Source organism: Sarcophilus harrisii, chromosome 3, assembly GCF_902635505.1.
Source record: "Sarcophilus harrisii chromosome 3, mSarHar1.11, whole genome shotgun sequence".
Classification (NCBI taxonomy): domain Eukaryota; kingdom Metazoa; phylum Chordata; class Mammalia; order Dasyuromorphia; family Dasyuridae; genus Sarcophilus; species Sarcophilus harrisii.
In genome coordinates this window covers 463,166,491-463,181,390 of record NC_045428.1, presented here as the reverse complement: position 1 = coordinate 463,181,390, position 14,900 = coordinate 463,166,491, and positions in this window count along the sequence as shown.

The window sequence follows — 14,900 nt, the reverse complement described above, 5'->3', positions numbered from 1 at the left end:
GATCTCTTTGGAACAGAGACCTACACTGTAGGTACGTAGTATTTTATAACTCTTTGGAAGTAATTCCAGATTATTTTCCAGAACAATTTGATAATTCCATCAAAGTTCATTAGTATCCCACGTTTTTCCCATATACCCTATAGAATTTGTCATTTTTCTTTTCTGTCATGATACTCAATTATATGTTTGTTTGTTTTTTAATGTGAAATGGTTTCTCAAAGTAGTTTTGATTTTTCTAAGTGATTTATCCAGTTTCATATTATCTTAGTGTGTGGTATGAGAAGTTGGTCTATGCATATTTTCTGCCTATTTTTTTCCTGTTTTCACAGATATTTTTGTCAAATGTTGAATTCTTACCCCTAAAGACTGGATCTTTGACTTATAAAAACACTAGATTAATATGATTTTATTAATAATTATACAATATATATTTATATAGACTTAATTCATTCCAGTGATCCACCATTATTTTTTACCCACTCCTATAATGTCCAGGCTAGCTCTCTGGAGGGCCTTAGGATGAGTCAGAGTCAGGATCAGTCAAAATCCTTGGTCTTTAGGAAGAGAAGTGAAGGAGACAGGCAAGCTGCCACATAGTTCATCAAATATAGATCCTGGACTCTGGAGTCTGAAGCCTGAAGTCTTTCCTGATGATCAAACTGTGGCAGACAGACTCTGACTTCTCTTAGCCCTCTAATTCTTCCCAACAATTACCTCACCACAACATATTCAGCAGGTGCCAATGGTGAGGAGAGCCATCACATTACTATGTCATCAAGTATATGTTTATACAACCATTATCTCACATTCTTAGATTAGGTACTTATTCTTAAGTGTTCTGCTGTCTGATTCAAGTACAACTTTGCAGAGTTCCAGCCTTCTGCATCTCCTGCTTTCTCTTGTTTTAGGTGGTGACTCTCCTCCTGACTTCTTGGGGAGGTGAGAACCCCCAAAAGGAGGTGATCACTCCCTCCCTGACTTCTCAGGAAAGGAGGTGAAAACACCAAAAAGGAGATAATCTTGCCCCCTCCTTGACTTCTTAGGAAGAGAGATGAAAAACACCAAAGGGAAATGAAGAGTCAAACCAGATATTGATAGTAGGTTTCCTCTGGGCTGAAGGGTCTTACTAGAAACAGGTATGCAGAAACCCATCACCATGAGATGTATTAGACAAGCACATAGTAATATGGCATAAGCTAGTAGTGATGACTCTCCTCACAGCCAGTGCAGGCTCAATGTGGTGTAACAAACATGAATTGTACATGCAAGTAGTGATATAACAAACAATATAAATCAATATGATATTGTAAAAAATTTCCAGAAGTCCTAGAAGGAGGGTATGTAAATAACAATCATATATACGCCTCCTTCAGCAGCCAAGAGATAGTCCAAAACCAATCAATTGTCCATTACTTAACATGTCAGGGAATCCAATGATTCCTATAGATACACTACCAGAATTTTTTTCATGATTATCATGTTGTAATATGGTAGTATTTTGGTTAGACTACCTTCTTTTACACATTTTTGTTGATTTTTTGTTATTTTTGACCATTTCTTCTTCCAGATGAATATAGTATTCTTTTTTCTCACTTATAAAATATTTATTTGACAGTTTGTTAGGTATAACATTAGATAGGATCTTCATTTTTCAATATTGACTAAATCTACCCATGAACAATTAATATTTCCTCCAATTATTTTCATCTTATTTTTTGTGGGTAGAAAGTGCTTTCCTATAGTTTGTCTTTTCAGGTAGAATCCCAAGTATTTTATATTGTCCATCATTATTTCAAATCAAAATTCTCTTTCTATTTCTTGCTATTGAGTTTTATTGGTAGTCTATATGAATGCTGGTGATTTAAGTGACTCTAGTTTACATTCTGCAACTTTGATGAAGCTATCAATTGTTTTAACTGTTTTTAGTCAATTCTCTAGAATTCTCATCTTATTTGAAAAGAGTAATAACTTTGTTTCCTTATTGCCTATTTCTCTTTCTTCAATTTATTTTTTCCTGTGTTTTTGCCAAAGCTACCATTATATAATATTAAATAATGGTGCAGACAATGGATGTCCTTCCTTCAATTCCTGATCTTACTTGAAAAACTCCAAATTTATTTTAATAAAGATAATATTTTTTTAAGATAGTGCTTTTTTCTTTGTCATTTCTTTCCCTTTTTGATCTGATTTTTCTTTTATAGCACGATAATTGTCAATATATATAAGAATTACACATGGTTAACATGCATTGGGTTACTTGCTGTCTGGGGGAAGGATGAGGGGAAAGGAAGAAAAAATTTGAAACAAGGTTTTGCAAGGGTGAATATTGAAAATCATCTATGTGTATGTTTTGTAATAAAAAGCTTTAATAAAACAATAAAAAGATAATGCTTGTTCTTGATTTTAGATAGATTTTTTTTATAATTTCTAGAAAGGTTCCATTAATTGCTGTGTTTTCTAATATGTTTAATAGGAAAGAGTACTGTATGTTGTCAAATGCTTTTTCTGAATCTACTGATATAATCATAAGCTATTAGTTGTTTTTATTATTGACATAGTCATTGTGATTAAACTCCTTCTTTATTTGTTCCAGCCCTGCATTCCTGATAACAAATCTCACCTGTTCATAGTATATTATGATCTTTATATATAATTCTTTGTATATAATTATATAATCTCATTGCTAATATTTTATTTAAAATGTTTGCATCATTATTCACTAAATTAATGGGCCAAAAGTTTTCCATCTCTCCTCTCTCTGAATAAAATATCAAAAACATTTTTGTGTCATAAAGTAAATTTGGCAGGACTCCTTTTACAATTTTTATATACTTTATAAAGTATTCAAGTTAAATGTTCATTTTATGCTTGATAAAATTTAATTATAAATCCATCAATTCCTTGCGATTTTTTCGTGGGCAGCTCATTGATAGCTAATTTAGTTTATTTTTCTAACATGAGGTGATTTAAATATTCTATTTCCTTTTTTGTTAATCTGGAAATAGTTTTGGAAATATTCAGGAAAGGCAGAGTAAAGGCAGAGATTTACTTGAGCTTTCCCCCAGACCCTTTCAAATATCTTTAAATGATGATTGTAAACAAATTCTAGAATAATAGAGCTCACAAAAAGAGTATTCCAACCCAAGACAACTGAGAAGTTTGGAAGGAAAGCTTTGCAGCACCAGAGTGTGAGAGGAGTGCACTCCAGGACATATCATTCCTAAACAGACTAGGCCCCAGAAATCTGAGTAGGTCTTACATGCCTAAACTAGTGGTGACAATGGAAGTTCTCAGACCTCTCAATCTGTGAGGGATTAGATAACTAACACAGGAGAACTAGATTAACCAGGGTCCCTTTGGTTACACAAGTTGCAGGACACTTGATTGCCAGTACTTGGATTTTGATGTGAGTCCCAGTCCCTGGAGAAGCATGAGCACAGAAAAGCTTAGGGCCACAGGGGTGCAGAAACCCTGGACCCAGTTCTGGGATTGAAAAGAATGCTCCTGCTTATGCACAATCAATTGTGAAATACAGGAATACTAAACATGTCTCTCCCCAAATTATATCACTGTGTAAAAGAGCCAAAAATTTATACATCCCCAGAATTACAAACAGCTGCACAAAAACCTGAAGCATGGGGCAGTACCCCATCAATTTGGGAAGCAGAATACCACTTTAGCGTAGAGTTTAAAGTCAATAAATAGGCTGAGAAATGAACAAAGAACAGAAAAAAATTCTGACCATAGAAAGTTACTATGGTGACAAGAAAGATCTAAGGACACTCAGAAAACCACAATATCAAAATTCCTACATCCAAAGCATCAAAGAAAATTATGAGTTGGTGTCATAAAAAGGCTCAAAAAGGATTTTAAAAATAAAGTGAGGAAGATTAAAGAAATTCCAAAGAGAAATGAATGATACAAAATAATCATAAAAAACAGTTTGATACATTGATTAATTGTTGGTGGAGTTGTGAACGAATCCAACCATTTTGGAGAGTAGTTTGGAACTATGCTCAAAAAGTTATCAAACTGTGCATACCCTTTGATCCAGCAGTGTTACTACTGGGATTATATCCCAAAGAGATTATAAAGAAGGGAAAGGGACCTGTATGTGCACGAATGTTTGTGGCAGCCCTTTTTGTAGTGGCTAGAAACTGGAAACTAAATGGATGTCCATCAGTTGGAGAATGGCTGAATAAACTGTGGTATATGAAAATTATGGAATATTACTGTTCTGTAAGAAATGACCAACAGGATGATTTCAGAAAGGCCTGGAGAGACTTACACGAACTGATGCTGAGTGAAATGAACAGGACCAGGAGATCATTATATACTTCAACAACAATACTAGATGATGACCAGTTCTGATGGATCAGGCCATCCTCAGCAACGAGATCAACCAAATCATTTCTAATGGAGCAGTAATGAACTGAACTAGCTATACCCAGAAAAAGAACTCTGGGAGATGACTAAAAACCATTACATTGAATTCCCAATCCCTATATTTATGCACACCTGCATTTTTGATTTCCTTCACAAGCTAATTGTACAATAATTCAGAGTCTGATTCTTTTTGTACAGCAAAATAATGTTTTGGTCATGTATACTTATTATGTATCTAAGTTATATTTTAATATATTTAACATCTACTGGTCATCCTGCCATTTAGGGGAGGGGGTGGGGGGGGGTAAGAGGTGAAAAATTGGAACAAGAGGTTTGGCAAATTGTTAATGCTGTAAAGTTACCCATGTATATATCCTGTAAATAAAAGGCTATTAAATAAAAAAAAAAAAACAGTTTGATAAAGGAGACACAAAAATCCAATGAAGAAAAGAATGTCTAGAAAAGCAAAATTTGCCAAATGGGGATGGGGGGGAGATGCTATACCAAAATACACTGGAGAACGAACTCTATTGAAAAGTAGAACTGACCAAATAGAAAGAGGAGATACAAAAGCTCACTGAAGAAAATAATTTCTTAAAAGTTAGAACTGGAACCAACACAGGATTAGAAGTGAAGCAGAAAGCTGGGGAATTTTTTTTTCTACAGATAGTGTTTCTGGTAAAGATTCATTTGTAAAATATATTAGGAAATAGAATACAAATTATTCCCAATGAGCAAATGGTCAAATGAGGTGAACAGTTTTCAACTGAAGGAATTAATGATATCTATAATAATATGGAAAAAAATTCTCTAAATAATTATTGATTGGAGAAATGCAAATTAAAACAACTCTGATACACTACCTTATACATCATAGATTGGCTAGGATGACAGGGGAAGAAAAGGACAAATGCAGGAGAGATGTGCGAAAATTGGGTCACTACTACATTGTTGGTGGAGCTAAGAAATGATCCAACCATTCTGGAGAGCAATTTGGAACCATGTCACAAAGGCTATCAAACTGTGCACACTCTTTGACCCACCAATGCCACTACTGCGTCTATATCCCAAAGAAATTATAGAAGAAAGAAAAGAGCCTACCTGTGTAAAAATATCAGATGTAGCTCTTTTCATGCTGGCAAAGAATTACAAAATGATTTAGATACTCATAAATTGAGGAATGGCTGAATAAGTTATGGTATATAAAAATAATGAAAAATTATTTTTCTATAAAATAATGAACAAAGTGATTTTTAAAAGATTTATGTGAACTGATGCTGAAGGAAATAAGCAGAATCAGGAAAACACTGTATATATCAAGAAGAAGATTGTGTGATGATTAGCTGTGACACACTTGGTTCTTCTCAGTAGTTCAGTGGGCAAAGGCAACCCCTATAAAATTTGGATGGAAAATACCATCTACATCCAGGGAGAGAACTATGGAGAGTGTCTATAAACCAATAAGTGTTATCTATGTTCACTTTTTTTCCTGTTTTCTTCTGATTTTTTTCTTCTCTTGTTATTTTTTCCTTTGATTTTTTTCTCCCAAAATATTCATAAGAAAATATGTTTAAAATGAATGTATGTGCAAAACAAAAAAAATGTTGTTTTTTTTCCATGTAATTGGAGAAATGAAAAAAAAATACAGAGTCTGGCAAGTGGAAGGTCACGAGTTGATGAGATATTAGGAAAGATGAAATCAAAATAATAAAAAAGAAGAAAATATCTCATTGGAAAGAGAGCTGACCTGGAAAGGAAATCGAGAAGAAAAATTTTAGAAATATTGAACTACCTGAATATATATTTTTTAAAGAACCTAGACATGAATTTTCAAAACATTAGCAAGGAAAACTGCTCTAGTGTTCTAGAATCAGATGGGAAAATAGAAATTAAATGAATCTTCCCATCACTTTCTGAAAGAAATCTCAAATGAAAACTTCAGGAATATTATAAGCAAATTCCAGAGCTTCCAGATAAAGGCTTCCAAAAATAAACAATTTATGTTTTATTGAATCACAGGCAGGATAACATAAAATGTAGCAGATTCTAAGTTAAGGAATTAGAAAGCCTGAAATATGATATTCCTGAGGTCAAAGACTAGGATTATAGCTAAGAATCATGTATTCAGCAAAACCAAATATAATTCTTTGAGGAAAAAGTGAATATTCAAGGATAGAGAGGACTTTCAATCATTCCTGATATAAGGACTGGAGTTAATAAGAAAATTTAATTTTCAAATACAAGATTTAAAAGAAGTGCAAAAAGGTAAAAAGAAAAGATCATGTGTAAGGGACTTAATAATGCTCATCTGTTTATATTCCTTCATGGGAAAATGATACTTATAACTCCAAAACTTTCTCATTATTAAAGCTGTTAGGCAAAGTATACACAGAAAGCAGAAGTATCTGTTGAATGTGGTGATATGATTATCTAAAGAAAATAAATAAATTTAAGAGATGAAAAAGAATGAACTGAGAGAAGCAGAAAAGGGGAATAGAATGGGATAAATTATCTGACATAAAAGATGCCTGAAAGAGAGTTTACAGTGAATGAAGAAATGGGGGGAAGTGGGGAGGAGAGCACATAATGTTATTCTCATCAGAACTGACTCAAAGCCAGTTAGGTATAGAAATTTAGCTAACCATACAGGACAATAAGAAGGAAAAAGGATAAGGGAAGGGAAGAGAGCTGACAGAAGGCTGGGCAGTTTGGAAAGGTAAAAGACAGAAGGAAACACTTTTGAGAATGGGCAGAGTAGAAAGAAAGAAAAAAAATAGCATGCTCTCCTCCCTCACCAGCTACAAATCACCTCCCACAAACCCCTACACATCAAGGGAACCAGCAAACTGCACCTCCAGGAACCACCACATGCCTTGGTGTAAACCTAGGAGAAACTGGCATCCTCCACTAAAGGAAGCACCACGTGCTTTGGCATGGACCCAGGTAGAGATGTTTCCTCCAGAGGCTAGAGCACCATGTACTTCAAGGTAGCTCCAAGAAAATGCAAAAAGCCTTCTACCTGACCTCAGCACGGACCTGCAGCACCATTAGAACCAGAGGTCCGCACCAGATAAACTGCTAGACACTTACAGCTTTCATTAGCCCCAAGTATCCCCTTCAGTACAACACTAGACACCAGGGTCCTCCAAGCAACAGCAGTGCAGCATCAGATAAACAGCTACGGTTTGTAAGAAGGTGCACAAGAAGTCTGAGACAGTAGCACTTCCACCCTTGGAGCAGAGTCAAATTTCAAAGAAGAAATGGTTCAAACAAACCGTTTTAGATCTGGTACAGTTAGGCCACCTTCACTTGTACTTTTTATTAATTCCCTTGAAATTCTTGACTTTTTGTTATTCCAGATGAACTTTGTTATTATTTTTTCTGGATCTGTAAAATAGTTCTTAGGACTTTGATTGGTTTTAAACACTGAATAAGTAGATTAATTTAGGTAATACTGTCATTTTTAATATATTCACTCGGCTTACCCATGAGCACTTAATATTTTTCCAATTATTTAAATCTGACTTTATTTGTGTGGAAAGCAGTTTGTAGTTGTGTTCATATAGTTTCTGTTTTTGCCAAATATTTTATGTTATTGACAAATATTTTAAATGGAATTTTTCTTGATATTGGACTTTGTTGGAAATATATAAAAATACTGATGATTTATGTAGATTTATTTTATATTTTGCAACTTTGCTAAAGTTGAGGATTGTTTCTAATACCTTTTAATTGCTTCTCTAGGATTCTCTAAGGATATCAACATATCATCTGCAAAGAGTGATAATTTGGATTCCTCATTATCTACTCTAATTCCTTAATCTCTTTTTCTCCTCTTATTGCCAAAGCTAACTTTTGTAACACAATATTAAAAAGTAATGGTACTAGTCAGCAACCTTGTTTCATCTCTGATCTTATTGGTAATGGTATAGTTTGTTTCCATTACATATGATGCTTGCTGGTGGTTTTAAAAAAAGATGTTACTGATCATTTTAAGGAAAATTCCATTTATTTCTATAATCTCCAGTGTTTTTAATAGGAACGGATTTTGGATTTCATCAAATGCTGCTTCTGAATCTATTAAGAGAATCATATGATTTTTATTAGTTTAATTATTGATATAGTCAATTATGCTATGCTAGTACTTTGCTCCTACTAATTTCCTAATATTGAATCAGCTCTGCATTCCTGGTATAAATCCTACTTGATGGAATTGACTTTCTGTAATTTCATTGCTAATATTTTAAGATTTTTGCATCAATATTCATTAGAGAAATTGGTCTATAATTTTTTTCCCCTGTTTTCACCCTACCTGGTTTAGGTGTGAACACCATATGTGTGTTACATAAGAAATTTATTAAGACACCTTCTTTTCCTATTTTTTCAAATAATTTACATAGTATTGAAATTAATTTTTCTTTAAATGTTTGGTAGAATTCACATGTAAATCCATCTGGCTCTGGAGAGTTTTTTATAGGGCGTTGAGTAATAGTTTGTTCTTTTACTTTTTCCAAAATGCAACTCTTTAAGTAATTTATTTCCTCTTCTGTTAATCTGGGCAAGCTATATTTTTGTACGTATTTCACTTAGATTACATATTTATTGACATATAGTTGGACAAAATAAATCTTAATTATTGCTCTCATTTCTTCTTCATTGCTGGAAAGTTCTCCCATTTCATTTTGAGATTAACAATTTGATTTCAGTGGTCAAAATCATTTGATACTGGGCTAAAAAATAAAATAGTTGATTAGTGGAATAGGTTAGGTCCACAGGATAAAATAATTGATGACTATAGTAATCTAGTCTTTGACAAACCCAAAGAACCCAGATTTGGGGATAAAAACTGACTATCCAACAAAGACTGCTCTGAAAATTGCAAACTAGTATAGCAGAAACTGACCTTCACCTAACACCATATACCAAAATAAGGTCAAAATGGGATCGTGGGTTCATGATTTAGGTATGAATGATATTATAAACAAATTAGCAGAACATAGAATAGTTTACCTCTCATATCTGTGGAGAAGGAAGTATTAAGTATCTGAGGTTGGATTTGAATTCAGGTCCTCCTGACTTCAGGGCTAGTGTTCTATCCATTGCAGTACCTAACTGCCCACTCTTTATGACTTCTTTGGATTACAGACCAAATAGGGGAACTGTTTGGTCAAAGGTATGCACAGTTTTACAGCCATAGTTCCAGACTGTTCGTTACAATATTTGCATCATTTCATAACTCCACCAGCAATGCATTAATTTCCAATTTTTCCTTCACCCCCTCAGACATTTATCATTAACTTTTCCAGTCATATTAGCCAATCTGAGCAGTCTGAAATGGTATCTCAGAGAAATTTTAATTTGCATTTCTCTAATCAATAATGATTTAGAGCATTTTTTCAAACAACTATAGATGACTTAAATTTTGCCATCTGAAAACTGTCTATTCATATCAATTGACCATTTATCAATTGGGGAATGGTTTGTATTCTTATAAATTTGACACAATTCTTTACATATTTTAGAAATGAGACCTTTAGCAGAAATACTGGTTACAAAATTCTTTCCAAGCTTTGTAATTCTCTTTTAATCTTGTTTCTGTTGGTTTTGTTTGTGCAAAAAAAAAATAATAATAATTTAACTTAATCAAAGTTATTCATGTGCCTTTTATACTGTTCTCTGGCTCTTCTTTGGTTATAAAATCCTCCCCTTTCCAAATATCCAATAGGTAAATAATCCCTTGTTACCCTAATTTGTTTGTGGTATTTGTTTATATGTTCAAATCATATAACCATTTTGACCTTATTTGATAATGGATGATCATGATATATAGCACTATGCCAAGTTTCTGACTATTTTCCAGTTTTCCCAGTGACTTTTGTCAAATAATGAGTTCTTATTCCAGAAGCTGGAGTTTGGGGGTTTATCAAATACTAGATTACTATAGGCCTTGATTATTGTGTTGTGTGTAACTGATCTAATCCACTGATCCATCATCTATTTTTTAGCCAGTTCTAAATGGTTTTGATAACTCCTGCTTTATAACATAGTTTTAGCTTTGGTACAACTCAGTCACAATGCTTTGTAATTTTTTTCCCATTAATTCACTTGATATTATTGAACTTTTTTTCTTCTAGATAAATGTTGTCATTATTTTTCTACTTCTAAAAAATAATGTTTTGGCAGTTTCATTGGTATGGCACTAAACAAATAGATCAATTTAGGCAGAATTTTCATTATCCTTATATTAGCTCACCCTACCCATGAACAAATTATCTTTTTTCCAGTTATTTAGATCTGACTTTATTTGTGAGTGGAGTGTTTTATAATTGTGTTCATATAGTTTTTTGGTTTGTCTTGGCAGGTAGGCTCTCAACTATTTTATTTTATCTATAGAAATTTTAAATGGAATTTTTCATTCTATGTTTTGCTGATGAGCTCAGTCCGTAATAGATAGAAATGCTGATTATTTTTGTGGGTTCATTTTGTACCTGCAACTTTAGTAAAGCAGTTAATTGCTTCTAAAAGGTTTTTGTATAAATTTCTAGAATTCTCTAAGTATATCATCAGCTTATTTGCAGTGATAGTTTTATTTCCTCATTGCCTATTCCAATTCGTTTAATTACTTTTTTATTGCTAAGACCAATATTAGTAGCACAATGTTGAATAATAGTGGTAATAATGGGCATTCATGTTTCATACTTCATATTATTTGCAATGCATTCAGGTTCTCTCCATTACAAATGATGCTTGTTGTTAGTTTCGACAGCTACTGCTTATTATTTTAAGGAAAGCTTCCTTTAACCCTATGCTGTCTAGTACTCTTAATAGGAATGCTGTATTTTGTCAAAAGATTTTTATACATCTATTGAAATTACCAAAACATGTCTGTTGGTTTTGTTCTTGATATAGTTGAATAATGTAATATTTTCCTGATATTGAACCTGCCATGCATTCCGGGTATAAATCCCAGTTGGTCATAGTGTATTATCTTACTGATAAATTGCTATAATCTCTGCTAATATTTCATTAAAATTTTTGCATCAATATTCAATAGGGAGAATGGTTTGTAATTTTCTTTCTCTGTTTTGGCTTTTCTTGATTTAGGAATCAGTACCATATTTGTGTCACAGAATAAATTTGGCAGGACTCTTTCTTTATCTTTTTTTCAAATAGTTTACACAGTATTGGAATTGATTGCTCTTTAAATGTTTGGTAAAATTCATTTATGAATCCGTCTGACCCTGGAGAATTTTTCTTAGGGAGTTCATTAATAGCTTTTTCATTTTTTTTTTCCTAAAATGGGATTATTTAAGTAATTTATCTCCTCTATTGTTAATCTGGGAAATTTATATTTTTGTAAATATTCATCCATTTTTGTTAGAGTTTCAGACATGGTGCCATAAAGTTGGACGAAATAGCTTCTATTTCTTGTTTAATTTTTTTCATCATTTGTGATAAGTTCACCTTTTCATTTTTTATTTATTTTCCTTTTTCTAATTCAATTAACCGAAGGTTTATCTATTTTTTTCATAAAAACAATTCTGTTTTATTTATTAGTTCAATAATCTTCTTACTTTCAATTTGATAAATCTCTCCTTTTGTGTTTTACAATTTCTAACTGGGTATACAATTCAGGGTTTTTAATTTGTTCTTTTTTTTAGGTTTTTTAGTTGCATGCCCAATTCATTGATATCCTCTTTCTCTATTTTATTGATATTGCTATTTAGAGATAGAGCATTTCCCCTAAGAATTGCTTTGACTGATGACTGTAGGTTTTGGTATGTTTTATTTCCTAATACAGGGTCAGTTTTTGTGTAGGTGTCATGTATAGCTGAGAAAAAGGTACTTCTTACTGTCTCTATTTATTTTTTCCAGAGTCTAACATATGTAGGTTTTTTAGGATTCTATTAACCTCCTTAATTTCTTTCCTCTTTATTATTTGGTTAGTTTTGTCTGTTGTGAGGGAAATGTTGAGGTCCCCCATTGATGAGATTAGGGTTCCTGGTGGTCAGGGAGTTAAATGATAAAGTTAGTGGCAGGTTCAGGGTTCAGTGAACCAAATGAAGAGGTTTGCTTCCCCTAAATCCCCTTAGGATATGGCAAAGGTAGGGAGTTGTGGGAACTCTTTATGCCAGAAGTCTTTCATAAAGGAATTTACGAACTTGAAAAGCTAGATCAGTAAAAAGAAGCTTATTATTGGCATTGGGAAGTCAGCCTTTGATATGTACTGATAGAAAGGCAGAATTCCTTAGTGGCAAGGTACAGTTTCTAGTACAGAAATCCCAACAGAGAGGTATAAAGTCTCTTTAAGGAAATAGGTAAGGATAAAGAAAGGGTAAAGCCGAAAAAGGATATCATTTCAGCAGTCAGAGGTTTGCTGTTATGCATTGCATGGCATATTAGGTCCTCTGCAAGGATTGAATTTAAAATTGGCTCTTTTTATAATAGAAACCTTGGCTACAAGCTGGAGTTTACTCTTGATGGGGGCTGGGTGGGCTTGAGCTAGAATTGAATGAGTTTTTCTTTAATTCAATAGGATTGGAATCTCCAGCTCTGGACTCAACCAGTCTCACTTAGATATCCCACATTATTTTGGTTCCCTGGGTGGGTGTCACAGAAGCAGGGTCCAAGGAGAATCTCTCCCTCAAGGAGCTTTAGAATTTTGGGTCCCCTTTGTAGAGGGCTGAAACTATTGGGATGCACTGAGGTCTAGACTGCTGAGCTCTTGAGGTTAACTTCTGATTGGACGATACTCTATGGGCATATGCTTGGAAAATGGTCCTTTCCATTATCCGTACTGACTCAATGATTGGTATATAGAGCATTGTAGGAGGGACTAGGGGGTAGAATAAAGCTAGCCAGGGACACACTCTCGGTGGTAGATGAGGGAAGGTGGTCACAGAAATTCTGCTTCCATCCTGTTCAATTCTGAGTCTGGGGACCAAGAATAAAGATTGAGGACTTTTGCTTATCCTGACTCCAGCTGATTCTGGGGTGTCCTGGGTGCTACCGGTCGTTACATCCCTTTGTCACCATTAATATAGTTTTGCTCTCTATTTCTTTTTATAACTAGTTTAATATCTTCTTTAGGAATTTTTTTGTTCTACTACTTTGTACATGTACATTTAATATCATTAATATGTCATTGTTTACAATACTCTTTATAAAGATGTACTTTCCTTTCATTTCTCTTTCAATAAGATCTATTTTTACTTTTGCTTTATCTGAGATAACAATTGTTACCCCTGCTTATACCACTGTGTGTGTGTATGTTCTTCCTTCCATTTTTCCTGTTCTAGTTTTTAATTGTGATTTTCTTCAGTTAGCTTTTATATCCTTTTGCATTTGGTTAATTCTGCTTTGTAAGTAGTTGTTTTATTCAAACAATTTCTTTCCTTCCTTTTCCAAGCTGTTGACTCATGCATTCTCTCATTCCCTTTCTTATTTTCTTCTTTCTTTCTAATTTCTCATTTAAAGTCTTTTTTGAGCACTTCCAAGAAGTCACTTTGGGCTTGAGACCAATTTATACCATTCTTTGAGAGTTAGCTTTCTATCTTCAGCGTTCTTTTTTTTTTTTTTTTTTTTTGTACTCATTTTCTTTACTTTTTCTTTGTTTTCTTTCTTTTTTTCCCCCTTTTGTGGTTAAGCTCTGCTCCTGGGGTAAAGGAGACCCTGTCCCAAGTTTCCTATGCAGTTCTGACCCTTGGCTTTGAGCACAGCTTCCCCTTGTGTTTGCAGGTTTAGCTTTGTCTGCTCTTTTCAGGAAACAGCCTGGATTCCCAGAGTTTGCCTCTGTCTGGAACTGGAAGCTGCCCCGCTGATCTTGCCCTGTACTGACTCAGGGCTGAGGGGCTCAGTTGCTGATTTACTGTCATATAAGACCCTCTCACCATCTTTCCCAGAGTCTGTTTGAGCTGGGCTGAACACCCTTTTCAACCCAGTGGGACTGATCTTTGTTAACATTTTTTCCAGTCTATCTTTAAATGAAGAGTGATTTCAGTCTGTCAGACTGTTCAGAGGCTTGGTTTCATTTGGTTTTCAATCAAAACTGGTAGAGCTTGAGCAGATTCCTGCTTTACTCTGCCATCTTGGCTCCATCCCAGAAGTTCCCTTGGTATTCTTTAACCTGTCTCACCTCCAAGAATCCTTCCCTTATCCCTTTTTCCCCACTTATTTCCTCCTTCTTTATCCCATTCTTATCATTCCAAAATGATCAGTCCTCCTCCCCTATCTAATTCCTCTATGTTAGTTCTAACACTTATACCTTATTAACGTAATACAATTAATATTTTTATCTTTTCCTATGTAGTTTTTCTTTTTGGAATCATATAGTATGTAGCTGTATATCAGTCTTTCTTTTGAACTATCCAATTACTGACAACTATATATATATATATGTATATATATATATATATAAATATAAAACATATATAGTTTTTGTTTTATTATTATTGAATCCTTTAACATTAATCTTTTGTATTTACCTCATTTTTCTCTTGGATCTTATATGAAAA